This window comes from Nothobranchius furzeri, chromosome 5 (genome assembly GCF_043380555.1).
Source record: "Nothobranchius furzeri strain GRZ-AD chromosome 5, NfurGRZ-RIMD1, whole genome shotgun sequence".
Taxonomy (NCBI): Eukaryota; Metazoa; Chordata; class Actinopteri; order Cyprinodontiformes; family Nothobranchiidae; genus Nothobranchius; species Nothobranchius furzeri.
Window position 1 is genome coordinate 37,420,960 of NC_091745.1, and position 18,025 is coordinate 37,438,984.

Consider the following 18,025-nt stretch of genomic DNA (forward strand, 5'->3'; position numbering starts at 1 on the left):
CACCAAAGCCACCTGACCATAAAGCACATAAAAGTGGCTTTAACCGCGTCAGTTGTGCAGAGCTATGGTTTAAGATGCTGACAGTGGTGGACACACACTTAATGACTGCTTCAGATTTTGTGATGCTGCATCTTCACGTTTTAACCAAGACAGCTGCAATGCTAGATCAGAACCTGAATGTGATTGGTTAAAAAAGACTGAAAAAGATTTTTAACTGAACTAGTTATTTATGTTATGTGCTCTTAGTTCCTGGAACAATAAAATAAACAGATCAAAAAAGCCAAGCTTTTGGTACATGATTGGTCTAATCAGAGATTAGCCTATCTGAAATGTATCTCAAAAGTTAAGAGTTAAAAGTATATTTATTCTAAAACATTAGAGTACATTTCTTATAACTCAGATCAGAACTCCAGCAATGAGGACCTACCGGAACATTTGGAGAATGTTTGGAACAGGGAACTCGGAATAAACCAACTGTGTGCACAATCCCTAAGTTAAAAGGACTGATATGTCACCATCACAGATTAGTAAATATATCCAAAAACAGAATAGCTGATGAAAGGATTTGAGCAGCAAATCAGCTCAGTGTCATCAAGGAAGGTAGTTTTTTTTGTTGCGGGTCAGCTGCAGTGAGGAGACACACCTTGTTCTTGTTTTCAAGAGAGACAAGCTCAGACGAGATGCTCGTTTGTAAAAACCTGTTTAGTAGCAGCAGCGGGCCGACCGCGCTCACAGCTCCATGGTTACATGCTGCACATGCAGCCAGAAAGCTGCATGACCGTGTGAGTGATATGCTTATGTGTGCTGCTTTAAGAAGCGTATCAATACGGTGTGTGTGCGTGTGTGTGTGTGTGTGTGGCTTATTTTAAGAGGGTGGACTGAGAGAAAAGGCTGATTAGTAATCAACACACAATGAATTCAGTGCCTGTGGCCGCATGAGTGAAGAGGCCCGAGTGCCATTAGGGAAGGAGAATCACTTTGGTATTAAATCAATTTGTCAGATGTGCTGCCCCTTAAGATGGGGGCTCAATTACATGAGTCTAGATGATAACTCATGGCAATTAAGGCCCATTCTTGCCCGGCTCAGGCTTCCACACATGCTCTCTAATTGGAATCTGTAACAGCAATCATGGGCCAGAACGATGGGAACCATTAGATACGGGGTCAGCAAGTGCCCTGAGGTTCTACTCTATCAATCACCCCCGATCACAGCCTAATAAGACCATTACATGCTCTTCATCATCATCCATTCTTCACTGCCAGACAGACAAATGCGTCATCCCATTTTTGAACAGTTAATCCTTCCTCAAATAATCATTAGATTATAGTTTATACACTTTGGTGGAGAGTGGGTTGAAGTTTGAAAACATTCTGATTAGCAATGCTGCAGATGGCCGTCGCTGAGCGTCCCTTTGTGGTCTAACCAGTCTGATGGGTGGCAAACACGGCAAAGGAGGTGTGGTGAAAAAAGTCACTCATACCCTCAGGAGGTGCTGCAAGTTTCGTTGTAGTTTCAACATATCCATACATCTCTTAGACATGTGCAGTGACAGTAACACCACTACCGACATTTTAGAAAACAATTTGCATTTATGATATGAATATATGATTTAAAACAGCGTGCAGCGAAACTGGGAGTTTTCCTGACATGACTTGATCTCAGCATTCTTAAACATGTGGTTAAAAACACAACATGACATCTGGAATAGTTTTCCAGTCTCTCAGTCAGGTTTCTATACTCTGGTAAACACCTCATGGTTCATCCCATGCATGCTCCGGTTTCCTCCCACATGACGTGTTTCAGGTTGATAAGAGATTCTAAGAGTTGTCTGTCCTGCAACCAGTGTGGTGCCTAGTTTTATTTGCTAATATTGGCATTTTAAACACGTGTGGGTGCATATGGGACACAACTAGGGATTTCTGATATTGCTTTGCACCTACACTCACCTAAAGGATTATCAGGAACACCTGTTCAACTTCTCCTTAATGCAATCATCTAATCAACCAATCTTATGGCAGTTGCTTCAATGCATTTAGGGGTGTGGTCCTGGTCAAGACAATCTCCTGAACCCCAAACTGAATGTCAGAATGGGAAAGAAAGGTGATTTAAGCTATTTAGAGCATGGCATGGTTGTTGATGCCAGACAGGCCAGTTTGGATATTTCACAATCTGCTCAGTTACTGGGATTTTCACCCACAACCATTTCTATGGTTTACAAAGAATGGTGAGAAAAGGGAAAAAACATCCAATATGCGGTAGTCCTGTGGGCGGAGGTCAGAGAAGAATGGGCCGACTGATTCAAGCTGATAGAAGAGCAACTTTGACTGAAATAACCACTCGTTACAACCGAGGAATGCAGCAAAGCATGGCTACAACAGCAGAAGACCCCACCGGGTACCACTCATCTCCACTACAAATAGGGGAAAAAAGGCTACAATTACACAGGCTCACCAAAATTGGACAGTTGAAGACTAGAAAAATGTTGCCTGGTCTGATGACTCAATTTCTGTTGAGACATTCAGATGGTAGAGTCAGAATTTGGCGTAAACAGAATGAGAACATGGATCATCATGCCTTGTTACCACTGTGCAGGCTGGCGGTGGTGGTGTAATGGTGTGGGGGATGTTTTCTTGGCACACTTTAGGCCCCTTAGTGCCAACTGTGCATGGTTTAAATGCCACGGGCTACCTGAGCATTGTTTCTGACCATGTCCATCCCTTCATGACCACCATGTACCCATCATCTGATGGCTACTTCCAGCAGGATAATGCACCATGTCATGAAGCTCCAATCAATTTAAATTGGTTTCTTGAACATGACGATGAGTTCACTGTACTACATCGGCCCCCACAGTCACCAGATCTCAACCCGATAGAGCATCTTTGGGATGAAGTGGAATGGGAGCTTCGTGCCCTGGATGTGGATCCCATGCATCTCCATCAACTGCAAGATGCTATCCTATCAACATGGGCCAACATTTGTAAAGATGCTTTCAGCACCTTGTTGAATCAACGCCACGTAGAATTAAGACAGTTCTGAAGGCAAAAGGGGGTCAAACACCGTAATAGTGTGGTGTTCCTAATAATCTTTTAGGTGAGTGTATATCCAATATACATATCGTCTCACTTCATTTCCAATAGTGGTATATCCAGAGTCTGCCTCAATCAAAGAAACAATGTTATATAATGACAATGAGAGATAGTAGATGAAGCTGAAGCATTTTTCTGTTCTTCCTGGGACCCATGGTCCGGAAGTAGATGGGCATGACTTTGGCTCCCTTTTAGCTGTTATGCTAGCAGCTAGCATTTTCAGTTTGCCGATTGTCAATTAAAAAGAACAAGAAGAAAAAGAAGTTGGCTTTTATGTCGACGTCATAGAGTTTGTAGGGATAGTAAAAAAGTAATGTCTTTGGAGCTGAAGCAAAGAGCTAAAACCAGAGAGAACTTTGGTGTGGCCTACGCTAGTTTGAGGGAGCTAAAGGAGGCTACAAAATCACAGACTGATGATGATCTGGCTTTGTTGCAACTGGACTTGTAAGTAATAATATTTGTTGTCCAACAGTGTGGATTTTTTTACTTCGTGGTTCATTCCAGTATTGGTCGGCTCATGTTAGTGTTAGCTTATTGTTAGCGCTAGCTACAGCAGGCTGCTGCAGGGTTGTTTACGACAATTATAAAATCATTTTCAACCATTAGGGTGGAGGAGCAGGGAACTGTTACTTTAAATACTTCCGATGTGTCAGAGAGCTTTGACTATAGCGCTGCTGGTAGAGAAAGCAGAGATGTGACTGTAGCTCCTCTTTTTTACTGTGATAAACATCTGGCCCAGTCTAATATAGTTATTAAACAAAAAGGAAAATTACAGCCTGAGGATGGGTGGGTGTGGCCAGCAACAGCTTTTCTCCTGCAATAGAGCCCTGAAACAGCTCATTGTGGAAGTTTCTTAAAATGTCAATGATAGAACTGGTGACATTGTTTTATACGAGTGACTTTATGCAAAAATCTTCACGAATGTGTTTTGCCATTAAACTACGATAATTTTAAAAAGCAACAATATGTCTCCTTTAAAACAGTCATTTACATGAACATCTAAGTCGATGCAGGTCGATCCAAGGGAATAAGCTAGGAGCCTTTATCCTCGTGTACTTGTACGGTAGAATACCAAGCTCACCAATAACGTTTGTTCCACTTCGGTACGGTCGGTGGCGACATGAGTCAGTTTGTGTCGGAATTATTCCAGTAGCTTATAGCAACACATTTAGTAAACACACACGCTGGCCAGAGTGAAGAAGACAGAGTGAGAACAAGATATGCACAATGGCCAAAGGAGTGTCTAACAACAACACTACAGCACAGCTTATTTGGTACATGCTGCACTGTTTGTTGGTGTTCCACATGCTAAATGTGGTGATGATATTATCAGCAGACTGGTCCCATGGTGTCATCACTTCCAGAAGTAAGCGGTATCAGTTCCACTGAGCTGTTTACGTGCCAAGAAAGTGAAGTTCCTATTGCATTGTCTGGGTGCTTCAGCTCTAGAACGCTTTAACATGCTTGAAAAAACAAAATAACTTCAGTTAATTTAAGGCGATTATTTGGTTTTCCGATGTGTTTATCTGCATCAGTTTTATTATGGTGAGCTAAAATTCCACCACTCTTGGATAGCAACGAAGAGTGACACTTAAAGAGACACAAATCACCCACAAGCTGCACCTTGAAAGCCCCCTGCCTTAGGAGGAGATGAACTATGGAGACATTAGTCTGGGTTTCCTTACTGGATCTGTTATCTCAGATGGAACAAACTCTGGTGTTTGGTAACATTAACCCTACAGTATTGTACACTGCAGGCCAATACATTTAGTCTGGAAATGGGAGGTCGAAGGTTTGGAACAAATAAGTCGATTCAGGGACCCACCTCAATCATTCACTGCACAACGAAAACATGCATTGAACTCCAGAAGCCTTAAAATGAGCGTAAAATGTAAGACTGAACAAAACCGTCCATAAATGCTTCCACACATCAACATAGCTGCATCACGGAGGGATTAGAGATATTAGTTACTCAGTCAGCGGGGCTATTTTTAAAACGTGGGTTAAAACACAAAGAGAAGTAGAATCAGGCTCATCTAAAGAAGTATTCACAGAATGCTCTGCTGAGTCACTATGTAAACAGGAAGCAGTCACTATGTAAACAGGAAGCAGCCTCACGCCATCAGTCAGGATTCTCATCCCCACCACCACAAATGGACTTCACCAACAAACATTTACAGTCTAAACAAATAAAGGTTCCTTATGGCCCATACGTTAACTCTTAACACCACCAAGTGCACAGAGTGATGGCAGCATCTTCTTCTTCGGTACAGAGCAGTACATCGTTGAGTTCATGATAACATCAGTGAAATGCAGCTCTGAACACCAGCAGCACTCATGAATTTTGGAGGCAACAGGTTAAGGAGGGTTGACCAGATATCCCACATCACGGATTTCTTCCAGGGAAATTCCTGGAATATATAATCTCTTCAGAAAGTTATAGCTTTGCCCTAGGGTCACAACAGTAAAATCTCCAGGAGGTGACAAGAAAGCCTCCAAATCAGCAGCCATCCACCCGTCCATTTTATTTTGCTTGTCTAGTATTGTGGGGGCAGCAGCCTAAGCAGAGAGGCCCAGACTGCCCTCTCCACCAACCAAAATGTCATCATGCTGGTGAATTACTGTAACCTTTAAAAAGGGACAATTTCCTCCATCTCTCTTTACTGCAACATCTTGCTGTCTGTTTGGGTTTGGTGATGGAGCGTGCCTGGGTCTGTATTTTTGATTGGTTGGGAGTAAGTTTTGAACCAGAAAAGGGTAGAATGACTTCTTCGGGTCAGAGACGAGGTCCTGCCCCAAGAGGACAAGTTTAAGTATCTCAGGGTCTTGATCAATGAGGGAAAGATAAGAGCGTGAGATCAATAGGTGGATTGCTGCCGTGTCTGCAATACTGCGAGCGTTGAACCGATCTATCGTGGTGAAGAGAGCTCTCGATTTACCGGTCGATCTACGTTCCTACCCTCATCTAAGGTCACGAGATTTGGGTAGTGACAAAAAGAGCAAGATCGTGGATACAAGTGGCTGAAATGAGTTTTCTCAACAAGGTGTCTGGGCTCTCCCTTGGAGATCGGGTGAGAAGTTCGGTCATCCAGAAGGGGTTTGGAGTAGACCCGCTGCTCCTCCACATCGAGAGGAGCCAGTTGAGGTGGCTCAGGCCTCTGGTCAGGATGCCTCCTGGACGCCTCCCTGGTGAGGTTTTCCAGGCACGTCCAACCAGGAGGAGACCCAAGGGAAGACCCAGGACACGCCTGAGGGACAATGTCTCTCAGCAAGCAGGGAATGTCTTGGGATTCCCCCAGAGGAGCTGGCTCAAGTGGCTGGGGAGAGGGAAATCTGGGCCTCCCTGCTTAGGCTGGTGCCCCCGCGACCCGACTCCAGATAAACGGATAAATGGATAGACGGACTGACGGATGGATGGAGTAAGCCTTGACTCTAGTATTAACCCCAGAGGTTTTAATAGAAAACCCACTATTTTCTATCGTGCATACATCTATCGATCAATATATATCGTTATTGAATTATTGTCCAGCGCTAATTTTTAGCAGGGAAAGAGGGACTCATCTCTTTCAATTGTTTACTGCCAAAAGAAAGACTAGTCTTTTTTTACAGCTAGTAAACTATTTAATGATCCACTGTGTGGATTTTAAAGCCCCTTCCAGATAATCTTGGTGTCCAACCTATTCAAGATAGTCACCAAAGCTAACTAAATTAGCAAACACAGCTCTACCTAAAACTCAGCGGATTCCACTGTTAAGTTAATTAACAGTTATTTACTACACCTACTGCAGAAGCAGCTGAATTATTTAAAGCATGACGTATTTCAGGAAATCACACTTAAAGAGCAAACTTCAGGTTAGAACCTAGAACCAGCTTCCCTGGCTAGTTATGAATTTTTAAAACCATGCCATACCCTTCTGGAGGTTTGGGTGGGCGGTTCTGAGCCGGTTCCGACCCAGAAACCAGTTTCCCTGGCCCACTATAGGAATTTTTAAAAGCTCATATCCTGTTCTGGAGCTCAGCCTAGACCTCCCTGAGCTGGTTCCGACCTGATCCGGGCACTAGGAGAATGCAGGTATTTTAATCAAAACTCCGCCACGGGGTTCTGGAGGATGGAAGCATGTTGAATTCCCGTCACATCACTGGGATTGTAATCCCTCTGAAGTGTGCACCACAAACAACCATGTTTTCAGCTGCCCAAAACGCACCAGGAATAGAAGATAGTGCCGTTCATTCTCTTACTTGGAAACCTGCGGACTTCATGTCACCGGAGTTTGTAGCCTCCACAAACACTATAGAGCTACAGGAGTTGATGTCACTTCACCCGGCATGCAACAGTTCAAATCAAATTGGCGCCATCTTGGCAGGCAGAAGCCCGCAGCTGGACTATTTGTTATTGTCAGAAAACTCAAACAAATGGGAAATATGGTAGATTCCTGTTGTGCCCCAGGATGCAGAACAGACACGGATGACATAAGGAATGAGCCATCTACAGGATTCCCCAAGATCCGGAGCACCGCAAATGCTGGATCATTGTAATAAAACGCGCTAGTGACCGGGCTAAAGTGAAGCTGTGGGATCCCGAGAGTAAAGGTTTTCGCTTATGCAGCGACCACTTCATATCAGGTACTTAAACCAACGTTTCCTCAACTGTGTATGGTATTTATTTTAAATGCTTTTATTACGATTCTCAGTGGGCTTCCTAAACTTATTTTGGCGTGGCTTTTTCTGTCTTATTACTCATAGCAACAAGTAAACGTCACGTAAAACGTTGCCTCGTGAGTTCTGCGTGCTGCCGTTTACGTGTTTTATGATCGCAGCAATTAACCGGCTAAGCTGTATTTAATTTTAAGCAATGGTTGATCAATTGTCAGATCACACATAAAAAGCACTTTGGATTGCTATTATCTGTCTCACCGAGACAGATCTCAGACAGATCCTGAGACGCTCCTGCCTGACATTTTTATTTTATTCACGGAAAATAATCAGACTTGGCGTTCAGTTTATACATTCAAACAGCACAGCACTCTATTTAAACTTCTTACATGTAAATCTATGTTATTTGTCCATCCATCCATTTTCATCTGCTTATCCGGAGTCGGGTCGCGGGGGCAGTAGCCTAAGTCGAGAGGCCCAGACTTCCCTCTCCCCAGCCACTTGGGCAGGCTCCTCCGAGGAATTTCCAAGGCGTTCCCTGGCCAGGTCCGCTCCGACAGCTTCTGGCATTTTTAAAAAGTATCCCAGGGGCATAGTAAGGGTTGGAGATGTTTAGTCTATTTAATTTCTGACTATATAAAACGATTTCTTCGGTTTTTAAGTGTGAAGTAAACTCCAGAGTAAAATCCAAGCCGATCCCGTTCATTTTGTTTACCTTTGTTGCCTGCCAACATGGCGTCTACTCTCTGAGAGTCACGTGACGTCCGGAGCTCTATAGTTTACTATTTTTAAGAAAAATGAATGCTTTCCAAAACTTGTGAGGACACACACCGACTCCGTAACACAACCTCTCTACCCGAAATCTACCTACTCGCCACACTAGGATTAGCTTAAACTCTCCGTTGTTATGTAAGATTTGGCCACTTTTTATGTCTTGTAAAAACAAATACCCACAATAAGCATCTCAAATAGTATGTTTTTGGACAGCAGTTTATATGAAATAAAAACCTGCAACTTGCTCTTTAAATGTTGACCAAAGCAACTTTCACTCCATCATCTCTGAACACGACGATGGTATTTGGTTTAAAACTCTGGCATGAACGATGGTGGGCGATGCGATATTCCTTCAAGGAATTCTGCCTTTAATTAAAGTTTGTTTTGCTGCTTTTGCAGAAGCCAGAGAGGTGAAGTAAATGAATTATTGACTGGTTTTAAATAGATCCTTTATGGTCCCGTTGACTGCTCTAAACACTATTACACAAGACACAGGCACGCATTAACACAGATGAGCAGAGCAAGGGAAGCGGGTGGTTCACTGCCATGCCCAGGGGCACTTCTGCAAAAGTTTTGTTGAAGCTGGCTTCAAACCAACAGCTGTTCGTATGACGACTCTTCCTGCTGAGAAATGGGCCTTCCAAACCCAAACACTAAATTTCAATCCTGTCACGGTTCAGTCCTGCTCTTAGGTACACATTTACTAAACTAGAGTTTTCTCCCATGAGAAGACAGCATTAACAGATCCTGTCAGCAACTGAAACCTTGTCATTCTGCACAGAAAGCCAGACTCTGCTGTTACCCACTCAAACAGCTTCTCTTCTGCTGAGGTAAAATTTCCAATAAATCTGAAACGTATGAAAATAAGATCTAACATTTGCCGTTTCCCTCTAAAAGAAGTGTGAGGCAGAGCGTGCTCGTGACAGCTTTCAGATCTGATCATGAGTCAGCATTATTAATCGTGTAAATGATTGCACCAAACCAAGACTGTAGGCTAAAAACCATGACACAACTTTCAAATCCGACTATTGTCCTGCAGCTACTCCGTTTCTGAGAAGCACAGAAGGGCGTCTGTGTGTACTTAACCCCAACTAAGTGAGCTACACGGTGTAGGAAACATCTTTGTTTTTAAATTGCAGAGATTTCTAAGGTTTATCCATCCATTTTCTGAACCCACTTGTCCATGTAGGGTTGCGGGGGGGACTGGTGCCTATCTCCAGCGGTCAATGGACAATCAGGCGGGGTACACCCTGAACAGAGAGCCAGTCCATCGCAGTTTCTCAGGTTTATGATTATTTTACTGACTTATAATCCTAAGGTTTGTCATCTTAGATATAAACATCAGACGGGAGATTTCTTACATTTTTGCAAAACTTTAAAGTGCTCAAACCTTGAGAGAGAGGGACACTCTTCAATAAAAAGTAAAAAACTAGGGCTGCACAATAATTGAAAAAAGTTCTTGTCGTTAAATATTAGTGCAGAATTACTCAGACTGCAATTAATGATATGCCAAGGCTGTGCAGTTTATTAAAATGATGTTTTAGACTCTAAATGATCACAAAACAAAAATATTTTTATTTTGTCACATTCAGCAACCCAGCAGGCTCTTATTCTGTATTCCCTTCCTTTTGAAAAGCTGACACATGAAAAAATAGACCAAACACACAGAGATGTGCATCAAAACATCCATTAGTGTCAATAGAACCGCCACAAGCCCTGGCACAGCGTCCAATAAGATGCTTCCATACGCTTCTATTTCCAGGACTCAGACTCTGATTGAGAGCTTAGTGCACAACAAGGCCTCGGCCATGGGATCACCTAACAGTGGAGTTGTGCTTCTGTGGGATTTGACACATTTGTGGTTCTTGTGTCAGTCTGCAATGCCACTTAAGACAAATTCTGGTTTTATCTAAAAATAATAATAATTAGAATTATGCTATAACAATTACAGATTATTTATTATTTATTTTCTGATTAAACTATTTGTTGTAGAAGTAAAACATCCTCACAAGAACTTTATTACTTCTAGCATGAATTGGCTCTGAGCAACGGTAAATTCCCAAACTCAAACTATCAGATTTGCTTTAGTTTTTTTTTTTACTGCCTGACAATTCACAAAGTTTCAGACTGGCCAGTCGGGGCCGTGCTGAAAGCTAGGTGGCGCTGATCAGCAGGAAAGACTCCAACTCAGCAAAGCTTGGTTTATTCCTGGAAAATATTTAACAAAAGGACAGTGGCGGCTGGCCAGTAGAGGGCGATAGGGCGCCGCCCTCCCAGTTTTTCCGTGTTTTTAATTTTTATTCAAAAAAAATAAATAAATAAAATTAACAATAATCACATATTCTAAGTTAATTGTGTGTTTTGTAACAAAAATAAACCATATATATATATATATTGGTCTCTGCCGAGCGGTGGAGGCTGTGTGCTGTTTTTCAATCGCCCAAACAGGACGAGACCAGCTGTCCAATTGCTGACAAGAATATCAAAGGGTAGGAATGGGAATGTATCCAATCAGCGTCGACGTTGTTTCAGAACGTTTCAGAAGCATGATGGGCGATAGAGCTACCGCCAAGGCTTTCGTTGGTGTTCGGTAGAACTCGGAGAGTCGTTTTTGGTCGTGACGCAGATGTAACATGGACGCCGCCGGTGAGCCTACAACCAGCATGGATACCGGATCTCAGCAGCCACTGAATTCAGTTCGGTCTCTTCTCCAGTATCCGTTCGAGAGGAGAACTATGGTGGAAAAACTTAATGTCAAAGAGCTTGGACCAGATCAGCCCGACGTAAAGATAAGCCAGCAGGAGAAGGAGAGAGGTAAACTGTACACACGAGGCTTCTCCCAAAATTGGTACACCAGGAAGGCTTGGCTAGCTGGATGCAATCACGCTAATGCGTTATTTTGCTTTCCGTGTTTGTTATTCAAAACGGCTGGGACAGATAAGGCATGGATGAGTCAGGAGTTACAGACATGAAACATTTTTCTGAGAAGGTGAAGAAACACGAGTCATCCCGGGCACACATGGACAACAACACGGTGAAGCTAGCCATGCTAGGCAGAGCTAACGTTGCCATGCAGGGAACAACAGCAGCTGGGTGCAGAGGTAAGCTGTACATTACATTTCTGTGAACAAGACAATCAGAATCAGAAATCCTTGGTTGTCCCACAAACCGGGACATTTGTTTAATAACATGTTTAATGTGCAATAACTGTAAAAACTAATTTCAACACACATACTTACTATACATATTTAATCATGTAAATGTGTATTTTATGTAAATTTGTACATACATCAATTTGATTCCATTTTACTTGTTACACTTCTGCTGCAGCAAACAAATTTCCCAGCTTTTGGGACAATTAAACATTTCTGATTCTCAATTAGATGTTTTTACCTCAAATGTAAAAACATCTGATTGAGAATCAGAAATGTTTTATTGTCCCAAAAACTAGGAAAAATGACATTTGTAAGAGGATACTGATGACATTATTTCCTATGAAAGTGTTTCCTATGTACTTATCTGTTGTTTTTTATTTATCATATGACAGGTTTTTCACACCATCCTGAGCCATGCAAAAGAAGATTCTTGTCACCACACCCATTACCACAGCCGAATCAGAAAGGTGCTTTTCTACTTTAAAGAGGATTAAGACTTTCCTTGAGGAACACCATGACACAGGATGGGCTGAATGCTCTTGCCATGCTCTCCATGGAAAAAAAAAGCTTGTCACAAACATTCCTGACTTCAATAAAAAGCTAATCGAGAGCTTTGCCACTCAGAAGGAGAGAAGGGCAAAATTTCTGTACAAATGAGGTCTCACACACACACAAATGCATCCACTTGATCTTTGTATAAAGTTGACCTTGGCACAACACTCCAGAAATATTTAACAGTGTAAATTTCTGGTGTTTTGTCTAAGTAGTGTTTACTACCATTACTGTAACAGTGACCTGCTCATAATTTTTGGTGTTCACTCAAATGTTGAAATTAAACAAAATGTTTTTGTTACTTGCCTCTTGCATTGCCTATTTACCATTTATGGTCGTGTTATTTTATGTGCAATTTAATGCTGTATTTTTCAACCTTGGTCCGCAAGGCAGCGTGCCAATAGTCAGACACACCTGGATTAATCAGTTTGTCCAATGATGTAAGACAGGAAATAAAAGAGCTGTGCTTAATTCAGGAAATAGTGAAGTTGTGCACAAAGCTCAGAAAGCACAAGTTTGTTTAAAAATAAAAAATAGCACAGCCCCACCAAAAATATTTTTCACCAGCCGCCACTGCAAAAGGAAAATGGACACACAAGTATTAATTTTGGGGTGTTGGTCCACTTTAACACTAAGAATAGTTAATTTAACACTAAAGTGACATAGTTGATATGGAACACCGACATGAGTCAAACTCGAGTGTTAAAAAGGAGTGTTTCCTAATCAACAACCATCACTCCACAAGGAAGAGACGCGTTGCTCTCAGACTTCTCCGTCTCCTGGGAAGCAGCTCCTTAGCGAACTGCCCTGCCAGGCCAACAGAGGGCGTAGCGCTGTTCTGGGGTATCCTGTTACAAGAAAAGATGGAATGGATCATGTATCCAGTCCAAGATGGTGCATTTGCTATTGTGTTTATATTAGGGATGCACAATATCGTCATCGGCCAATGTTAGTCATCGGTATCGGTCCGATAAATAAAACTGACCCGATATTAACAGATATTTCTTCCATCTTGTTTCCATTTGTTTATCTGTTTCAAAGGGTGGAGAGTGTTGTGTATTTGTTTTAGTCATGTGACAGTGATTGTAATTAGAGCTGAAACAACTAATCGATTTAATCGATTATAATCGATTATTAAAATAGTTAACAACTTTTTTAGTCATCGATTAGTTGTTTAATAATCATATTTTACCGCATAAACTCTATTTTTTACCACAATCTGACATCGGTTACAAGCTGTTAAATTTGCCGCCAGTGTGTGGCAGTAATGAGCCACTGATCTACCAGTGGAGCCGTAGAAGAAGAAATGAGCCAATGGGTGCCCTCGGTTTTCATGACGTAACACGTTACTGACGCTCATCTTGCTGTGAGAGATGGCGGAACAAGAGGAAATACGGAAGAAAAATAGAAGCGACAAAACTGAAGAGAAACCCCGGACAAAAACCTCACGAGTATGGGAGCACATTTGAGACGAAAGCATGTGGGGGCTGATGCAGCAGAGGAAGAGCACCGCGGTCAAGTGAGCCGTCATTTGGAAGAGCCAGCCCGGTAAGTAACAGAAAATAAACAAGCTGGACTAGTGTTTTAGCTGAGTTCGTTATAGTGGATGTTAAACATGTTTTTTTGCCGCGTCAGTCTACGGTGTTCTACTTCTGATTGACTAGATGCAATCGTGAATCTCCTCCGTGTTGTGTATCATGCGCTTGCCAAATTTAGCACGTCTGTTTATAAGAATGTTCTCGTTAAGAGAAAAACGGCACAAACCCATAACTATGTTCCTCATTCAAAAAAGGACAACTCCGCGGAGAAAAATATACAGACAAGCTGTGTCCATGTGAATATAACACGGCATAGTTGTACACTTTCAATTTTTAAATACAGGAGAAATTCAGAAAAAGTCATTTTTTTACTATTAAAAGGCTGTTTTACTATCTAACGCTGTAAAACGCCTCACAACACATTTTTATCATGTTTCTTAAACAGTATTACACAAAATAAACATTTTTCACATTTATCTGGCTAATTTAAACACTCCCGACTCAAAGTAAAAACCTCATGAGCTTCTTACTTAGAGCTTTTTAATAGTAAAAATGTTTTACTTTTTTTCTGAATATCTCCTGTTGCGGGCTATTTTGTAGAACGTAACCCTCAAAATAAATGATCACTGTATATTGTTAATTAATTCAAATAATATAATATTGATTTAGTGTTGTAGTGTGTGTGTGCTGCTTTATTTTATATACGTACTTATTTCAGTCTATTTGTGTTTCTTATGCAGAAAAAAACAAGCAACGATGGACAACTACATGGGGAAGAAGACACTCACCCCCCAGCAATTCATACCACTTACAAACTCTATTCTAAACATGCTGGTAAAAGACATGAGGCCACTATCCATGGTGGAAGGAGCAGGCTTCCAGCTAATGCTAAAAATTATTCTGGACTGATATTTTGCACTGTTTAGCTCATTTTATACTGCTGACTGTGTTCATGTGCAATAAAATAGATTGCAGTCAACTGCACAATTCTCTTATGTTTTTTTGTTCTTAACTGAAATGCATCCATCACTTGTATAGGTTAAATAGCTAAACAATAACAAACCGATTAATCGATTAATCGAAAAAATAATCGACAGATTAATCGATTATGAAAATAATCGTTAGTTGCAGCCCTAATTGTAATCATCTCAGAAGCGTAAATGTGTGTGTTGTGTCTACATAATAACGTAAATTCAGCTTTAATCTTTCTCATTCTGTACAAAATCTACAGATTTTAGAAGCACTAATGTCAGCATATTGGTACTGGCAAATATCGGTTATCGGCCATAACAGTGATATGAATATTGGTATCGGCCCAAAAATTTCATATCGGTGCATCACTGGTTTTCACAGAGTTTTTCTGTGAGGTATTCTTCAAGCTGCTTCATGTCGGCTGCTTTCTTCTTCAGCTCACTTTCTGTTTTTGGAGGGGGCAATGGCATCGCTGTTAATGAAAGCAGCGTCCTGACTAGAGGTCGACCAATATTGGTTTTTCTATTGCCGATACCAAAATCCGATACACATGAGCATTCTGCCGGTTGCCGGCGGTTCTTACGGCTCGTTTTTTCTTTCACTCAGCTAATTATTATTTCATATTTTACTTTTAATTCACACTAAATATATAACTGTAGGATGTTGAAACACACAAGAGAAGCCTTACCTTTTACTCAGAGATAAATACTCCCAGGGTATTCCTCAATGTCAAGGCGCCTTGCCTTGCAAGGTGATGTCTTGCGAGGCCAGGTGCCTTGCTTACGAGGACACTGTCCTTCCTCGGTCAAAGAAAACGGTTAAATGGAACAGACTTGCATCACGTGACTGCGGCTTCCACGGCGGTCACGTAACATCATGTGACACGGGAGATAACGCTATATTTTATATGTATTAGTTTCTATATTAATATATAACAAGCCTTTTACTTTTTAAATTGTGTATATGTTTATTAAATTAAATATAATATAAAAGTAAGTTACTACCCACTAGCAACCGAAGCTGCAACCACTAAGCAACTAACCAACCATAGATAACTTCTTTTGATCTAAAAAAAAACAATTTTAATTAGCTGAATTACTTTTAAACTTGAAATTTGCCCCCGAAGTAGCTGCCAGCTTCTGATCCGCCATCCTTTGGAAAATACCGCAGTGTATTGTGGGTAATTTTTGACCAAGGCTAGGCTACAAGACACCTCCCGCGTATCCTCGCTCAGCTAGCTAAACGGCTAACAAACGGAGAACACACGCCTCGGTAGAACATGAACATTGGAACCGATTGGAACACGTCTTGGCGGCTCCTGATGACGTATCTCCTAGGCAACCGGGGCAGGGCCAAGACATCAAGGCGAGGTTCCTTGGCATTAAGAAACACCCCCAGTGTTTCAATAATACCTAGCTGCAGCCGCAGCAAACTACAAACCACGCCCCTAAAAACCACGCCCCCATGTGCCTGTTGAGCTCCCCTGGTGGTCAGAAAAGGGAAATATATCAATAATGGCAGCCCTCCCAGCAGGTGGGGAGAGCTTACTCCAATGTTTTGGATTGGGGTCCTTCACCGGCTTCCAGCAGCAGTGGGCTGCCCGCGAAGGTGCCCGACTTTAAATCGGCTCTACTAAAGAGGTTAATCGGCCGACGCCAATGACGAAAAATGCAATCTATCTACCCAATTAATCAGCCAACCGATAAATCGGTCGAGCCCTAGTCATGATCAATCACAAGCTTGTGTTTTCCGTCTCTTGACGGATGTTCAGAAAAGTGGGCTCGACTCCATCAGTCCTTGTGAATCTGCTGGAGAGCCCTCGCAAGGATGGATAATGGCGTTGCGTGTCTCTGCACCGACGCAGACGCATTAAACTAGGCTTTAGTAAGTGTTTTACAGAGTGGTTGGTAGCTTTCTGGCATGACACACTGATAGAAGTTAAATTAATTAATTCATGGTGTTGATTAATAACTGAACCTAACTCTAAAGAGTGTAAAATTGACTGAATATTCACCACTGATAGGGGTTGCATGACTTATTTTTTTTTTAAAGTCGACAGTCAAGTAATGAAAATTGAGTCGACTTTGACTAGTCGTTGATGACGTCATACACCTGAAGCGGCACGGGGGGGGGGGGGGGGGGGTCGGTAGGTTCGCTGGAGTTTTTGACAATTAAAATTGCACCCACATTTTCTAAGTTAAACACATCTATTTTAACAACGGTAGTTTCTGCTTCAGCCCTCTCCCCCCTCCCCCTGCGCAGCGGCCGCAAACTCACTGATGCGCCTGCAGCCTCTCAGAGGTCCTGCTGCTCTAAACATTAAAATAATTATTTCATTTTCTGTTCCTCACTTCTGATTACCTTCAATGGTGTCCGTTTGTTGCAACCAGCAGGTACAAAAACTAACTTTTTATTTGACTATTTTTCTGTCCTGCCTGTTTATTATCTTCCTGCATCTCCTCTCAATCCTAAAGAGAAACTGCTACCTGGGTTCATTCATATTCACCTCATGAGTTACCTTTGAACTGCAGTTCTAAAAGATCTACCGACCGCAAAAACAGAGGAGTGCCGCTGCTCGCCGGCCGACTACAACGGGACCGTTTTTGCTGCAGAGTTCGTGCCGGAGCGGAGCGGAGAGTGGAATCTTGGGGGTGCGTCACCGGAGAACAAAACAGGTGATGCGCCTCGCTCCGCAGCAGCGAAACGCATCAGGCACAAATAACAGACAGAAAACATTAAAGGAAATGAGCCGACATGAACGATCGCGTGTTTAAATTGTTTTTGAGGTGGTGACACCTGATTTGGCGGTGCTCAGGACGCAGATGTCTGGAGCGCGTCAACGATCAGAGCTTTGCATGCACAAACTGGTTAAGATTAGGATGGGGGTGAGGGGAAGGTAAAATTGCAAGAGGGAAAAGGTCACAGTTTGGTTAAATGTCCGTTTCACCGCCGGTGTCAGTACCGACGCTCTGGCACAGCGTGTCGCCTCTGCCTCCCGACGCAGGGGCTCATCACCTGCTGGAGGACTGCATCTTGTCAGTCATTATCACGTGACAGCGACTAGTCGATGACAGGCATAAAAAGTCACTATAGAGCCGTGAAGTCGACTAGTCGACTAGTTAATACAACCCCTAACCACTGGTTGTAGTGTTTGTGTTACTGAAATGAACTCTTTAGAGAGTTAAGCTAACACTGGTGTCAAAATGTAACTATTAATGTCTATAGGTTGATTTTTAACACTAATGTGACACATCTGGTGGTCGTGGAAAAGGTGTTAGTCTGTTTGAGAAG

At 42.2% G+C, this 18,025-nt stretch overlaps 1 protein-coding gene and 1 long non-coding RNA gene across 3 annotated transcripts in view; one reads left to right on the top strand and one right to left on the bottom strand.

Annotated features, from left to right (window-relative positions):
- The window catches only part of st14 (ST14 transmembrane serine protease matriptase), a 57,970-nt gene that overhangs the window by 38,382 nt on the left and 1,563 nt on the right, over positions 1-18,025 (bottom strand). The window lies entirely within an intron of this gene.
- LOC139070057 (uncharacterized) lies at positions 13,223-14,743 on the top strand. The gene is made up of 2 exons (XR_011520709.1): positions 13,223-13,772; positions 14,503-14,743. It is a non-coding gene; the product is annotated as an uncharacterized lncRNA (long non-coding RNA).